The sequence below is a fragment of the Rhinolophus hipposideros genome (genome assembly GCF_964194185.1).
Source record: "Rhinolophus hipposideros genome assembly, chromosome: 8".
Classification (NCBI taxonomy): domain Eukaryota; kingdom Metazoa; phylum Chordata; class Mammalia; order Chiroptera; family Rhinolophidae; genus Rhinolophus; species Rhinolophus hipposideros.
The window spans coordinates 77,475,577-77,488,307 of record NC_138054.1 but is presented as its reverse complement, the minus strand read 5'-3'; the positions used below and the strand labels follow the sequence as shown (position 1 = coordinate 77,488,307).

Below are 12,731 nucleotides of genomic sequence, written 5' to 3'. Positions count from 1 at the left end.
CAGTTTTCAGTCTTTAATAGCAGAGGGCACAGCCCACCGTCTTATGTGGAAATTGAACCAGCAAACTTGTTGAGAGCTCAAGCTCTGAGCCCTCTAGCTGCCCCTCCAGTAGCTCAGTGGCAGCTTGTTGTCTTCAGTCTCGTTGTGGAGGGTGCAGCTCACTGGCCCATGTGGGAATCGAACTGGCAACCCTGTTGTTCAGAGCTCGTGCTCTAACCAACTGAATCATCCGGCCTCCCCCAAGAAGTCTAGGTTTTGGTTTTTGTTTTTTAACTTTATTTTTGAGAGCTTAGTTTTCAGATTTTTGTCTTAGCATTTAGCTAAGAGGTAAGATCTGGGGTGCAGTCAGCATAGATTGTCACATTGAGCATGGGCACAATACAGGCAGTTTTTCTGCTTGGTGTTTTGGGTGAATAGGTGCTTTTGTCTAGTAGAGTGCTTGGTGCCCAGATGCTTCAGTAGTATTTATGGAATGGACTCACCATATCCTGAGAAAGGCATTATGATCTGCTGATTAAGAACTTGGGCTCTAGAGCCAGAGTTACTGGGTTTGCCACTGACTCCGTAACTTTGGGCAAGTTACTTAATCTCTCCACACCTTAGTTTTCACATCTGTAAAATGAACCTAAAAGTACCCACTTCATAGGAGTGGTTGTTAACATTAAAGAGGTTAATATAGAGTGCTGGTGCATTGTAGGCACTCCATGAATTTCAGCTATTACCATCGTCATCTCAGAGGGCATAGGAACTGTCCTTGATACCTGAAAGGCAGTTTGCACATTTAATAGTAGGCTGGTTCTGGGAACATTTACCTTCAGTCTTAGTTCTGTTAGTACATGTGAGCAAGTCAGTCAGCTTCTGCAAATTAATCTCCTGGGCACGGGAATAAAATGGGCTGCTCTGAAATCTAGTAAGACAGTAGGTAGCAAACCCTCCATTACAAATCCTGTTTCAGTTAGGAAATGGAAATTCAGCCACGTATGCCCAGACAAAAATCTTTTGAACTTTGGTGGTTCTTGGAATCAAAGCCTATCTCTTTAGTTATTCTGACTCGGGAGAAAATGGTTTCTGGGTCTTTAAGAAATAAGTAGGAGGCAGGAAGCCTCCCCTGGTTTCCCCTTAAGATACCTGAGCTATAATCTCAGCAGGGCAATGTCTGTGGAGTCCCTTCACACCTATTGTTCTGGCTTCTCACCTGGGTGAACAGCCACTCTCAGATTGGACTTTTGAGACTGTTGACTTTCTCAGCTGAGGAATTGGGGGAGGAAGTGTCTGAATAAGGCAATCCCTCTTTGTTCCGTTCTCATTCATGTCTGTTAACAATCCTTTTCTGCATCCTGAACTTCACTGGAATGTGCTTTTCTAACCTGATTCAGTCAGAAATGTGTAACCACTCCCTCATCACCTGTGGTCTGTGGCTTCAATCTGGGTGAGGTGCTATTGTGGGAAGAACCCAGATTGGTGGATTTCTGCTAGTGCTGTAAGATGCTCCCCATAAAAAAGTTGCTGCCTGCTCCTAGTGACCTTTAGACAGAACTGTGGTTGGTATATTTTAGTCCTGAGAAACCTTGCATACAAACACATTGCATGTCTTCTAAGGGTTGAGGGCCTTGTACTACTGAATACAAGAGCTTCTGATTTGACCTACTGAAGTGAAAGTGCTGGCAGCTTCTTGGGCCCAAGGGAGGGTTGTTCCTGGGCAGCCTATCGCAAGGATCATTCCTAAGTTCAGGCTTCCATAGATTCATCCAGATGGATCATTTGCTCCGTGGTAGAAGCTCCATGTGGGAGGTGAGCTGGCTGGGTTATTGGCATCTTGTTTGTTGAATTGCTTTTTTATCCCTCTGCTACTTGGACTAAGAAACAGAAGGTGGTTTTTCTTTGAAATTTTGGTTTGATGCCAAATTTGGCAAGCCACGCTGGGAAATAGTCACATCTGAAAAAATGAGAAGTTGGGATTCCCTGCAAAAGGCTCTCTCCTTTCTTAAGCAGCGCTTTTCAGGGATCCTGGGGTTTGCCAGTTTCCTCCTTCACTTCAACACCGATTTGTGCTTGGCTGCAGAGCAGATGCTAGCCTGACTGGAGGGCAGCCCCTCCAATTCCCACATCGCCCTCCTCACTCGCTCACTCACCTTATCATTTAGCCTGAAAAGCATTGTGGTTGTGACCCTTGATTTAAAGACTGTATGGTTTCTGATCCTGATTATTACAAAAATTAGAGTTTGAGAAGTTTTTTTTGCTCAGCTATTAATTCCAAACTATTTAGCCACTAACATCCTTATTATGTTAGCCCTCTATTTAAAACCTCAATTATTTTTCATTAATCTTAGAATAAAATCCCACCCCACTTTCTGATTCGATAGGCCTGGAGTAAGGCCTGAAAATTTGCCCTTTAACAAGTACCTCCATGCTGCTGATGCTGCTAGGTCGGGGATGGCACCTTGAGAACCTCTAGTCTGTCCTTTTTGACTCTCTGTCTTGCTCTCAGCTTTCTGTTCCTGTAAGGGCCCATGCTTTTGTCCTGCCTTCAGGCCTTTGCACACACTCTTCTCCTTGCCTGATAATACACGTTTCCTTCCCACTCCTCCAGTTCACATTTCAGACTGCATTTTCAAGATCATTTCTTCAGAAAACTCCTTCCTACTCAAGCTTCATCACATACTAAATAACTCAGCTTAAATAACTTCTGTGATGCCTTCACTGACTAAAGGCAGTTTTTATTTATTTTTTTAAAAAACGTGCAATATTAAGACATATGAAAAAGTATAAAGAATAATCCAGTGCTTGCGTATTCATCTTTAGAAACCAAATCTTGCTGACGTAGAGAAAAGCATCTTATATAGCCCTCTGGGTTCACTTATGTATTCTCGTACCCAAAGAAGTACTATCTTGTATATGAAGTTTCTTTGTTCCATCTTGCCAGAGCATTTTGCTGATACATCTACTTATGTGGGTTTCTTCTCCAAGGTGGTAATTTCCTGGAGGGCAGACACTGGATTATTGACCTCTGTGCCTCCAACACTGATCATGTGACTCCCAAGGCCAGTAGTTCTCTACCTTGGCTACATGTTAGAATTCCCTGGGGAGCAAATGATTTTTAAAACCAATGACCAGGGTTCATAGAGTTCTGATCTGTTTGATTTGGGATGGGGCTTGGGCTTTGGTATGGTTAGAAGCTGTCCCGGGTGATTCTGATTTGCAACCTCAGTAAAGGTCCACTACTCCAAATTATGTCACGTTCTACTGCTATATGTCTTAGCACGCATGCTTTTTGGTCAGTGCTTCTCTCAAGTGTAATTTCAATGACTTATTTAATGCAAGCTCTGTGAGGGCTTTAAGACTCGCTCTGTCTTGCTCATTGCCATCGTAGTGCCTGACACATAGTAGGCTCCAATTCACTGAATGAATGAACCATTACATTGCTCATCCAGAAAGTGTCTGTCTGACAGGGGACAGCATGACCATTATGGCCCGACTGTAGTTTTCACTGCTAGGGCCAAAGCAGGTATTACAGACTGTTATGGAAGGTCCAAACTCCATTTCAGAGGAGGAGTTGATTTATTTGTACTTCCTGAAGAAGTTGGGGTTGGGGTTTGTCATCTGTCTTGTATAATAGCTGCCACTTCACCTTATGTTAAGAAGGTTCTTGTAAAGGGATGGGTGAGCAAATCTCTAGGTATTGCATTAACTCTTTAATTTTCTTTATTTTGGGGCAAAATCTTTAAGGGACTCTGAAAATTGGTATCTGAATTTTGATTATAGTCATATTTTGAGAATGACCTGGGGTTGCATCTTTGAAAGCTTCTGTTTAAGTGTATGTCGTTTTCCTAGAATGATGAATGCTTCCCATATTTTTCTTACTGAAGCACACTTTTAAATTTACATTTTAGTCTTGAAAGTGTACCTGATTTAGGGTTTCCATTCAGTGGTAGAAAATGGATATAAGATTGAAAACCCTGATCTGGAGGGGTTAGCTAGATTAGTACTTCTCAAACTCTAGCATGTGTTAAGAATCAGCTGGAGATTAAAACCATACATTACTGACCTCTAGGCAGAGAGATTCTGACTTAGTAAGTGTGTGGGTGGGTCCCAGGAATTTGCATTTCCAGCAAGGTCTCAGGTGGTACCGGAAGTTGCAGGTACAATACTTGAATAACTGTGAGTTCAGGTGGTCCTTTGAAAAAGGAAGAAAAAAATTACTGGACTGGGAAGCCTGTGGTAACTTGAATAATAGTGGTGACTTCCACAGTAGTCTGACTCTTGATGAGCTGGAGGAAATGCTGTTGGTTGAAAATGGTGGGGATAAAAGAGACTTGGGAGAGAAGGACTACCTGCAGCCGTGGCCTCAGTGCAGTTTTTTCCTGGGTTAAGGCAACCCTTGAACTGCCGCCACCACCCTGGGAGCATTCTACTCTGGCACCCATCACTGGATTCCTTCCATAAGTTGGTCACCAAATCCTCATCTCCCTCAGAAATGGCTTTTGAATCTGGTTTCCCCTGTCCTTCTCCACTGCCGGTTTTTCAGGGCCCTGTTATCTCTCACCTGGTGTCTTGCCACAGCCTCCTGACTGTTCTGTTTCTTTTCCTTCCAAATCTGACCTCAACATAATCACCAGAGTGATCACCTTAAAAAACCAAACCTGGTAACATTACTGCTTTAAAACCTCTGGCTACCTATTGCTTATAGGTTTTTAAGCCAAAGGGTGACATACAAGTTCCTTTGTAATCTGGAGGATGAAGATACTAAAAAAATATATTTTTTTAAGTAGGTAAGTTCCCTGTCTCTGGAGTAAAACCTGGCGCACTGTTGGCTGTGGGTGTTATATAAAAGGCAAGTAGGCATTAGACAAGGGTTCGGCTTTGATGACTTCTGAGGTAACCTGAACTCTTAAATCTGTGCTTCTGAATATGACATGCTTCCTACTCTCAAGGATCCTCCCGTTTCATTAGTGAAATAGATAGAAAAATGTGCACCTAAATGTTACTGTGAGTGCTGTCAGAGTTTGGTGAAGTCGGTGATCCATTTATGTCTAAATAGTTGAGGGAAGACATCACTGCAGAAGTTTAGAATGAGCTAGGTATGGATGTATTTGGGTGATTGGAAAGTAAAAGAACAGCAGAGCAGAGGCCAGATGGGGGTGGGGTGCAGTATAGATAATGTTTTGGGGGCTGGTCAGGATCAAGCTTCTTGGGGTGGGGAGTGACAGGCAGGAAAGCTAGATCACAGGGGTTGGGGCCCTCGTGGGCTAATAAGTAAGCCTTTGGGATTTGATCTTGCAAGCCTGCCGACATGTAATTAGGGCAATAACATGATAAAACTAATATATATTTTTAAATGGTCCATTGGTGTGTAGTATGGTTTGAAAGAGGGCAAGTCTGGACGGGGTTAAGTTAAACTGTTGAAATACTTCTGGCAAGAGGTGTGGAGTTGTACCCCTCCATCTCATTTGCATGCTACGTTGTCCTAATTGTGAGATCTGCAGGAAAGAATTTATAGAACTGAGAATAAGTGGACTCTGTTGGGTGGAGAATTTAACAATTTTGAACAACAGGTGGGAAAAAAAGAGAAATCTCGTTGGCAGAAACAGAAAGGTTAATAGGAAAATTCGTTTTTGAGGAGAAATTAAGTTCCCTATAGCAAGATGTCTAAAAACAAGTGCTTAGTTACTATGAGTTGGAGACAGGAGACTGAAACTTGGAGTTAAGATCTGAGTCTGAATAGAGTGTGAGACTCTATTGGTTAATAGTTGTGGTTAATAGCAGTGGTTAATAGTTAAACCATGCAATGCAATAGGCCTCCCAGGCCACGGAGTAGAGAGAACAGAGCCCGACGGAGGCCTGAACAATGCCTGCCGTCATCGTGGAGAAGCGCCCAGCATACAGCCAGAGCGATCGGAGGACGACCGGGATTGTGTCATACTTCTGGAAGCCAAGGGGACAGAAAGCTCGTCCACATCCAATTTATATTTTAGGGAATGTAAAGTTGGATCTGTCATGGGGCATCTTATTTAAGATCATTTTATGTAGGGAGAGGTCCTGCTGTCTGAGGACTGGAGGAAAGGAAACGAGCAAGGCAAAGAGCACCCTCGAAAGGCATTGAAGGGGGAGGCAGCTGAGTCAGCCCAAATGCCTCAGCATTGTCTCAAAGACCTGCATGTTATAAGGCAGATCGGGGAAGATGATGGCAGGATATTTGGAGGGTATAAAGGGGCACATCTTTCGGGAGTCAGGAATCAGGCACTCAACTGAGTTACCTTGTAAGGGACAGACACTATACTGAAGAAGACCTAGGAGCTACTGTTGAAGATCTAGAACATACTTGCTTCCTCTGGTTAGGTGGGAGTGAAGGTTATTAATGCAGGGTGAGGTGGAGAACAGGATTAGGATTTTTAACATCTGTTAAATTATCTATAGATACTCTTAGCACTTGGGTTTCCAAGCCCTTCTTTAGATTTGACTTAACAACATAGTAGCTGTTAGCACTCAAATTTTACTTCTGTGATATTGTCAGACCCTAAGAGTTTGGGTTATAGGGATCTGGGAAGTGAAAGTGGGAGGGAACTGCCGTTTTTCCCCCCAAAATAAGACTTCGCTGGACCATTAGCTCTAATGCATCTTTTGGAGCAAAAACTAATGTAAGACCCGGTATTATATTATACTATGCCCGATCTTATAAGACTGGGTCTTTAAAAAGACGCATTAGAGCTGATGGTCTGTCTAGGTCTTATTTTTGGGGAAACACGGTATGTTGTTCCTGTAGAACCCGAATCTTAGGGGTAGAAGTGAGGCCGAGAAAGGATCTATAGCCTATACCAGTCCTCATAGAAGGGCGGGAATTGAAATATGCTTTACATAAGAAGAAACTAAAGGTCAGAACCAGGATTGGAATCCAGCTTTCTCTGATGTTTCAGATGAAATCCTTCCTGTAGCATCCCACCCAGCAGAGGAAAGACATGGTCCATCTGATCTTCTCATGTTCAACCAAAAGCCCAGCCATTTGCCATTTAACATTTACTAGAACTTGTGCTCAAAAAAGGAGTATAAATGGATTTCCATTTCACTTTTGTTTTCCCAGACCTCCTTGTAATGGAGGCACAGATGGGTTGTGAAAAGGGCAGCTGAGTAGCGGGGAGGGATGGGAGAGGAAAGATGGCCAAAATCCATAGGGCAGGCCTGCTGGAGGAACTAACCAACTAGGAAGTCACCTCAGACAGTGGAAAGTTGACTAGAGTTTGGTTCTTTGGTTCCCCTTGTGTTTGTTGTATGGGAGCAAGCCCTGTTCTATGCATTTCTTCTTAGAACACAGTGTTCCGATAAATGCTAACTTCCATCAGTTATAGCCTTGTTACTGAAAACACGTGGTCCATTATCTAGCAGCACAGGCACCACCTGGGAGCTCGCTACAAATGCGGGTTCTTGGGCCCCACCCCAGCTTTATAGAATCCAGCGCTGTTAACACGATCCCCAGGTGATTAATTTGTCTGGTTTAGAAGCAAGGAGTTTAGACCCTGAGAGCTGAGACTAAAGTTTTCAAACCTGGGGATTTTGGAATACAATTAATTTTACCCACTGTGCCTAGTAAAATATAAGTAATTTCTGAGTGTGGGGGATGGGAGTGGGAGATCACCCCCGATTGTTTTGTGGGTGGTTTTGGGGCCCTTGCACCTCACGCCTACAGTCCAGACCCCATTTGGGGGCCACCCCCAGCTCATAGCATACTTCTGCAGCTTCCTCTCTGGCCACACAGGTGTGTACCTTAAGCTCCTTAAAATTCTTGGTCCTTCCTGCCATTTTCCTTTTGCTGAAGATGTCGTGTGGGTTGTCCCCCTGACCCTTTTTCTTTTTTTAATGCTCAGCAAACTTCTACTTTGGCTTCAAAACCTACATGAAATACCTTCTCGAGGACTCCTTAATTTTCTTCAAGCAGTTTCTTCATGTTGGCATAGCGTTATGCTGGTACTTCTGTTTGAGAACTTAGGTCTGTATCTGACACCTGTATCAGGGAGATTACTCTGTAAACCTTTGTTGAATAGCCCCTAGGTTCTTGTTACCTGAGCTTGAGGGCCAGCTTTTTGTCATCTTAGGTTTATTGGGAGGAGTGACAGAAATCCTCTAACGGCTTAAAAATTGGAATGTTTGAAGGATTTTAATTTTATACTGTGTGTGTTCCCTTTTGTCACATTTCATGGTAAAAGGAGGCGGGGCCAATGGTTTTTGCCTATGTTTTTGATAGCTTATTTTCAAAGGGGTAACAGAAATGCCACCAGCAGTTTGGATACCCAGAGAAATTAGACTGTTCTGAGGTTGATGACCTGTTTTCTTTATATCTGACTGTGTCAGTGCTTGTTCTCCTTGAATTGTAGCCCAGGTGCTCTCACAAAGTCTGAAAAAGGAAATCCCCCTCCCTGCCCCCCTTGTCATATCTGCCCAGACTGCTCAGAGCAGTGTGTACCCTGTGCAAGTGGCCGTCCTTTCTCTAGAAAGCTGATTCTCTGGCAGGGCTAGCCACTCGGTTTCTCCATCTTAGTCACGCCGCTCCGGCCCTGATACTGCCTGGTGCCTGCTGGAACCTGTGCTGCTTGTAGCAGATTATTGTATGCTTGTTCCTGGGCCCATTTCCTGTTTCTATTCTAGTCGCTGGTGGCTCAGCTCTGCTTCCTGCCTGTGTGTCTCACACAGATTCCTCTTGATGGAACCTTTTGTTTTCTTCGGAACAATTTCAGTCTGAATGCTAACTGAGCTTACCTCTAGTGTGATAGCTCCTGGGGTCAGTTACCTACTGAAGACTGGTGGGCAGGACCCCCCACCCCCAGACATATCACTTGGGTTTGACTTTGTTTTTTAGTTTGTCTCCAGCCCTGCTGTAGGAAGCTGGTGGTTGCCAGAAATTGGTAAGACGATAAGCTGGGATCTTGTGCAGGCCAAACTCACTCCACTCATTAGCTGCACAGGGCTGTTAGGATTGGTGTGGCCTGGTTCTTTTGCACATGGAGTTTATAAACAAACATAATTCCTGCTGCTGAGGAAGATACTTAGTACCCTTTCTAAACACAAGCCTCCCTCAAACCCAGAGAATACTTACTTTGGTTTGGGCAGGTGATGCCATCCTCAGCAGAGTAAAAGCTTGTAAAGAATATAGGGATGGAAAGGAAAGCATGTGCTGACTCAACCTTCCATCTTGTGTGAGCAATTCAACCTCCCCAACCCCCCCCCCCCCCCCGCCCCCAAGCTTACAAGTAGGAGGGAGAAAGTGCAGGGAGGTTGTAAAAAGGGAAGTGAGGGTGGTTGTCCTGGACAAATGTATTTTAAAGTTCTGAGGCTCCTCCATCTTGCCTGTTTTCCCCAGAAGACACTGGCTTAGCAGAGAATATGCGTTGTGAATAATTCTGTTCTTTCTCCTTCACAAATACTCTTGGGTTCATCTGATAATACTGTGTCAGAGTGGTTTCTACACTGAACCCTAGGCCTAGGTATATTTAATAGAGAGGGATTCAATATAGGGAATTGGGCTTATGAAATTATTAGAAGGATTGAGGGAGTAACTACTAGGCTTGTCCTACAGGAACAGACTCTAGACCTAGATTTGACCCACCAGGGGAACTCTTACTTGTGAGCCACTATCAGATTGAGTGCTGTAAATCTGCTAACCAGGGATCAGTAAACTGGAATCAAGAAGCAGTAGCTGCTGCCATCGCCAGAACCAGCACCCAGTTAACTGGAAGATGAAACCAAAAATGCTCCTGCAGAAACAAGTGAAGGAGACAGAAATATAGTCTCTGCCATACTTTGATCTAATCTTGAGTCTGCTTCTAATTAGCAGAACCTGAATTGTATCCAAAACCCATCCACACAGCATTTTGGGAAATGTAATTTTCAGCTTTTTAACTACAATTAGGGAAAGAGTAGAATGGAGACAGCATAAGCTAGTCCACAGAATATTTACCACACTAACACAAATACCACCACTCCCCTTCACCCCCCACTTTACATATGAGGAACCTGAGGCCCAGAAAGAGTAAAGGACATGGCCAAGGCCATTCAGTAAATGAAAACATTGGGTTCCCAGACTTCTAGTCCAGTGCTTTTACTATTAGGACCAACTCCTATAAAAGGATCACGAAAAAGGATCTGGAAAAAAATGCCATCTTCAGAAAACAGACTTTGTCTTCCATTATTCTCTTCTCTTTGGAGAAAGGGAAGGAGGAGGTATGGAGAGATACGGGGTTGAGATTTCTGGGCAGAGGTAGTGATAGATACTATAGTTTCTGGATTTAGGTCTACTCTCCAGGAAGATGTAGGAAGCATTTACTCTGGAAGGAAGAAACCTCAAAAACTAGAATTCCCTGACATTCTTGAGTCAACTTATGGATGAACTCAGTTGCTTGGTAACAGTGGCTTTCTTCTACCCATTCTCTTCTTATGCCCTTTCTCTCCTGTTGGTGCGTTCTGCAAAGCTGCCATTGTTCTTCTCTAAAAAGACCAACCAAAATCAGAAAGCCAGCCCCCACATGTGATTGCCAAGCTATTTCTTTTCTGCCCTTGGGGACTTAGGCTATTTGAACAAGATATAAACCAAGTCCTCCTAGAAATGTTATCCTTACAGAAACCACTAGGGCCCCTCTACACCACAGTGAGAATTTGTTCCTTTAAACTTGGTCCAAAGGGGAGGACCTCTAGGTGTGGAACTATGTTAACGTGCCTGATAAATCAAGTATAGAATTAACTCTATCGTCTTTTTCTCATGTTTCTCATGTAGCACTGTTTGCTACCTGAAAGCTGTGATGAAACTGACATGATCTAGTGCTGTCCCTTTGGGGGGACCAGTGCTTGATCTCTTGCTCGGTTCACTTGTGTGGCCTAAACCTATTCCATCTTCTCCTCCTGGTGTCAGCATGGAATTGGCTGGTATTGTGACATAATCTCGGATTGCCATGAGGCAGAACTCACCTCTCAGCTGCTAGCTTGCTTCCTTCCTTCCCGACCTTTCCCAAAGAAGCTAAGAAGCCATGTCTTGTTAGAGGTGGGAACTCAGTGAACCTGTCCCACCCCCTTCTCCCCCACCCCCCAAAGCTGTCCCTTAAGAGTCCAGCTTTGGTATAGGAGGAATATTGAATATTGTATATTGTTTACTGAGATGAGTGAAGATAATTTTCTGATATTTGGGGGAAGGTAGGAAAGAAACCAATTTCCAAATAAAAAGAGATCAGTGGTCAGAGGAACTGTTATCAAAAATCCACCCCCTCCCCTCATTTTCTACGTTTAGAATTTGATTATGTCTCTCCCTATGTTCAGAGTTGTTCTTTTTGGTTTTAATGGCCTTTGGGGTTGATAGCTGTCTTTTCTGGTTTAAGATTATATCCATTCCCCACCCTCAGATCTGTTTGTTCTACTCCCTCCCCCAAAATGTTTGTATTTTATCTAGACCAGTAGTCCCATGGTAGAGAAGACCACTGGCAAATATGAACATAGGGCTTTCAATACCAAACCAAGGACCATTTGTCTGGCTCCCTAGACCTTGCTCAGCTGTGTTCAGCACAGTGTCAATTTTGCCTTCCCCAGTTATGCACATTATTACATTCTTGCTTGCTTTCTGTTACAATTCTGAGGGGCAGCCACATGCGGTGGAAGCCTAAGGCAGTACCCCCTCTCCCTTACACTTCTCAGACCTGAAACTCAGCTTTCTTTTGTGTTCCTTTCCTCTCCCCTTGTTCCTGGTCCCTCCCCGCCTCAAGTTCTAGGATTCAAATTGATGATCATGATGGAACAAGTTCTGTGTGGTTGGCCTTCCTAACAGTGAATGCTTGACTTGGAGAAAGTAGCGAGTTCTAACTTCTTTGCCTTCTCCAGCCTTACCGTGCTCATTTCCTGCTGAGATGAGAACAGTCTTATTCCATAAATATGCACTGCTCTAACTCAGTCCCCGCTCTGACCCAGTTTCATTTTTTTTCATATTTGGAATGAAGTATCTGTTAGCTAGTGACCCTTAAAACACTGTGTACATTTTTGGCCAAGAGGTGGTTTTTGCCTTAGATGAGACATCTCTCCTGGCCCAAGAAAGAAGCCTTTGCAGGGCAGGGGTGTGTGTCAATAGGCCTGATCAGCCTATTGGTAACATGGAATATGCGGGCCTGGTGGGGACTGTGACAAACTGCAGAGCCAAGGTTTCAACTGATTAGTACCCTGTGGGGAGTTCTAGGATCTGTCTGTCTATCTATGTATTTTACAAGTTGGGAACCTGCGTTTTTTTTAATGTAAAATCTTTGAATTATTAGAAGGGTTTGTATAGGAGTGTTAGGCAAAGGATTAAATGTTTTCTGGGGCCTGTGGCTCTATCCCTGCAGCTTCTTGTGGACTGCCCAGATAGCTTTGGCTCCCTTGGAGCTGGTGCTTAGAATTTCTCTGGGGTGGGGGCCAGCTATGGGGAGCACCATCTATCCATTGCCAAGTCTCATTGTGTTTGGTGTTTGTTTTATTGGTTTGGGGAGGGGGAAGTGCAGGGGAGATGTGGAACAGAAGCACTCAATGTGATTAAACCTCTAGCAGAGCAGATCTGTGGGAGCAGAATATCGACCCCTAGAAAATCAATGGCTGCTGCAGTGGCCAAGCTGCTGTTTGCAGGGGCTCCCACCGCAGGAATGCAGGCAGCACAACAGTCTTTCTTCTTCCCCTTTTACACCTCAGCAACACCCTCAGCCTCTACCCAAAGGGTCAGACGCACCTCAAAAGATTTT

The 12,731-nt window shown here is 44.0% G+C and overlaps 1 protein-coding gene across 2 annotated transcripts in view; it reads left to right on the top strand.

Annotated features, from left to right (window-relative positions):
- ARID1A (AT-rich interaction domain 1A) overlaps nt 1-12,731 on the top strand; it is a 65,961-nt gene that overhangs the window by 28,380 nt on the left and 24,850 nt on the right. The gene's annotated exons all lie outside the window — the stretch shown is intronic.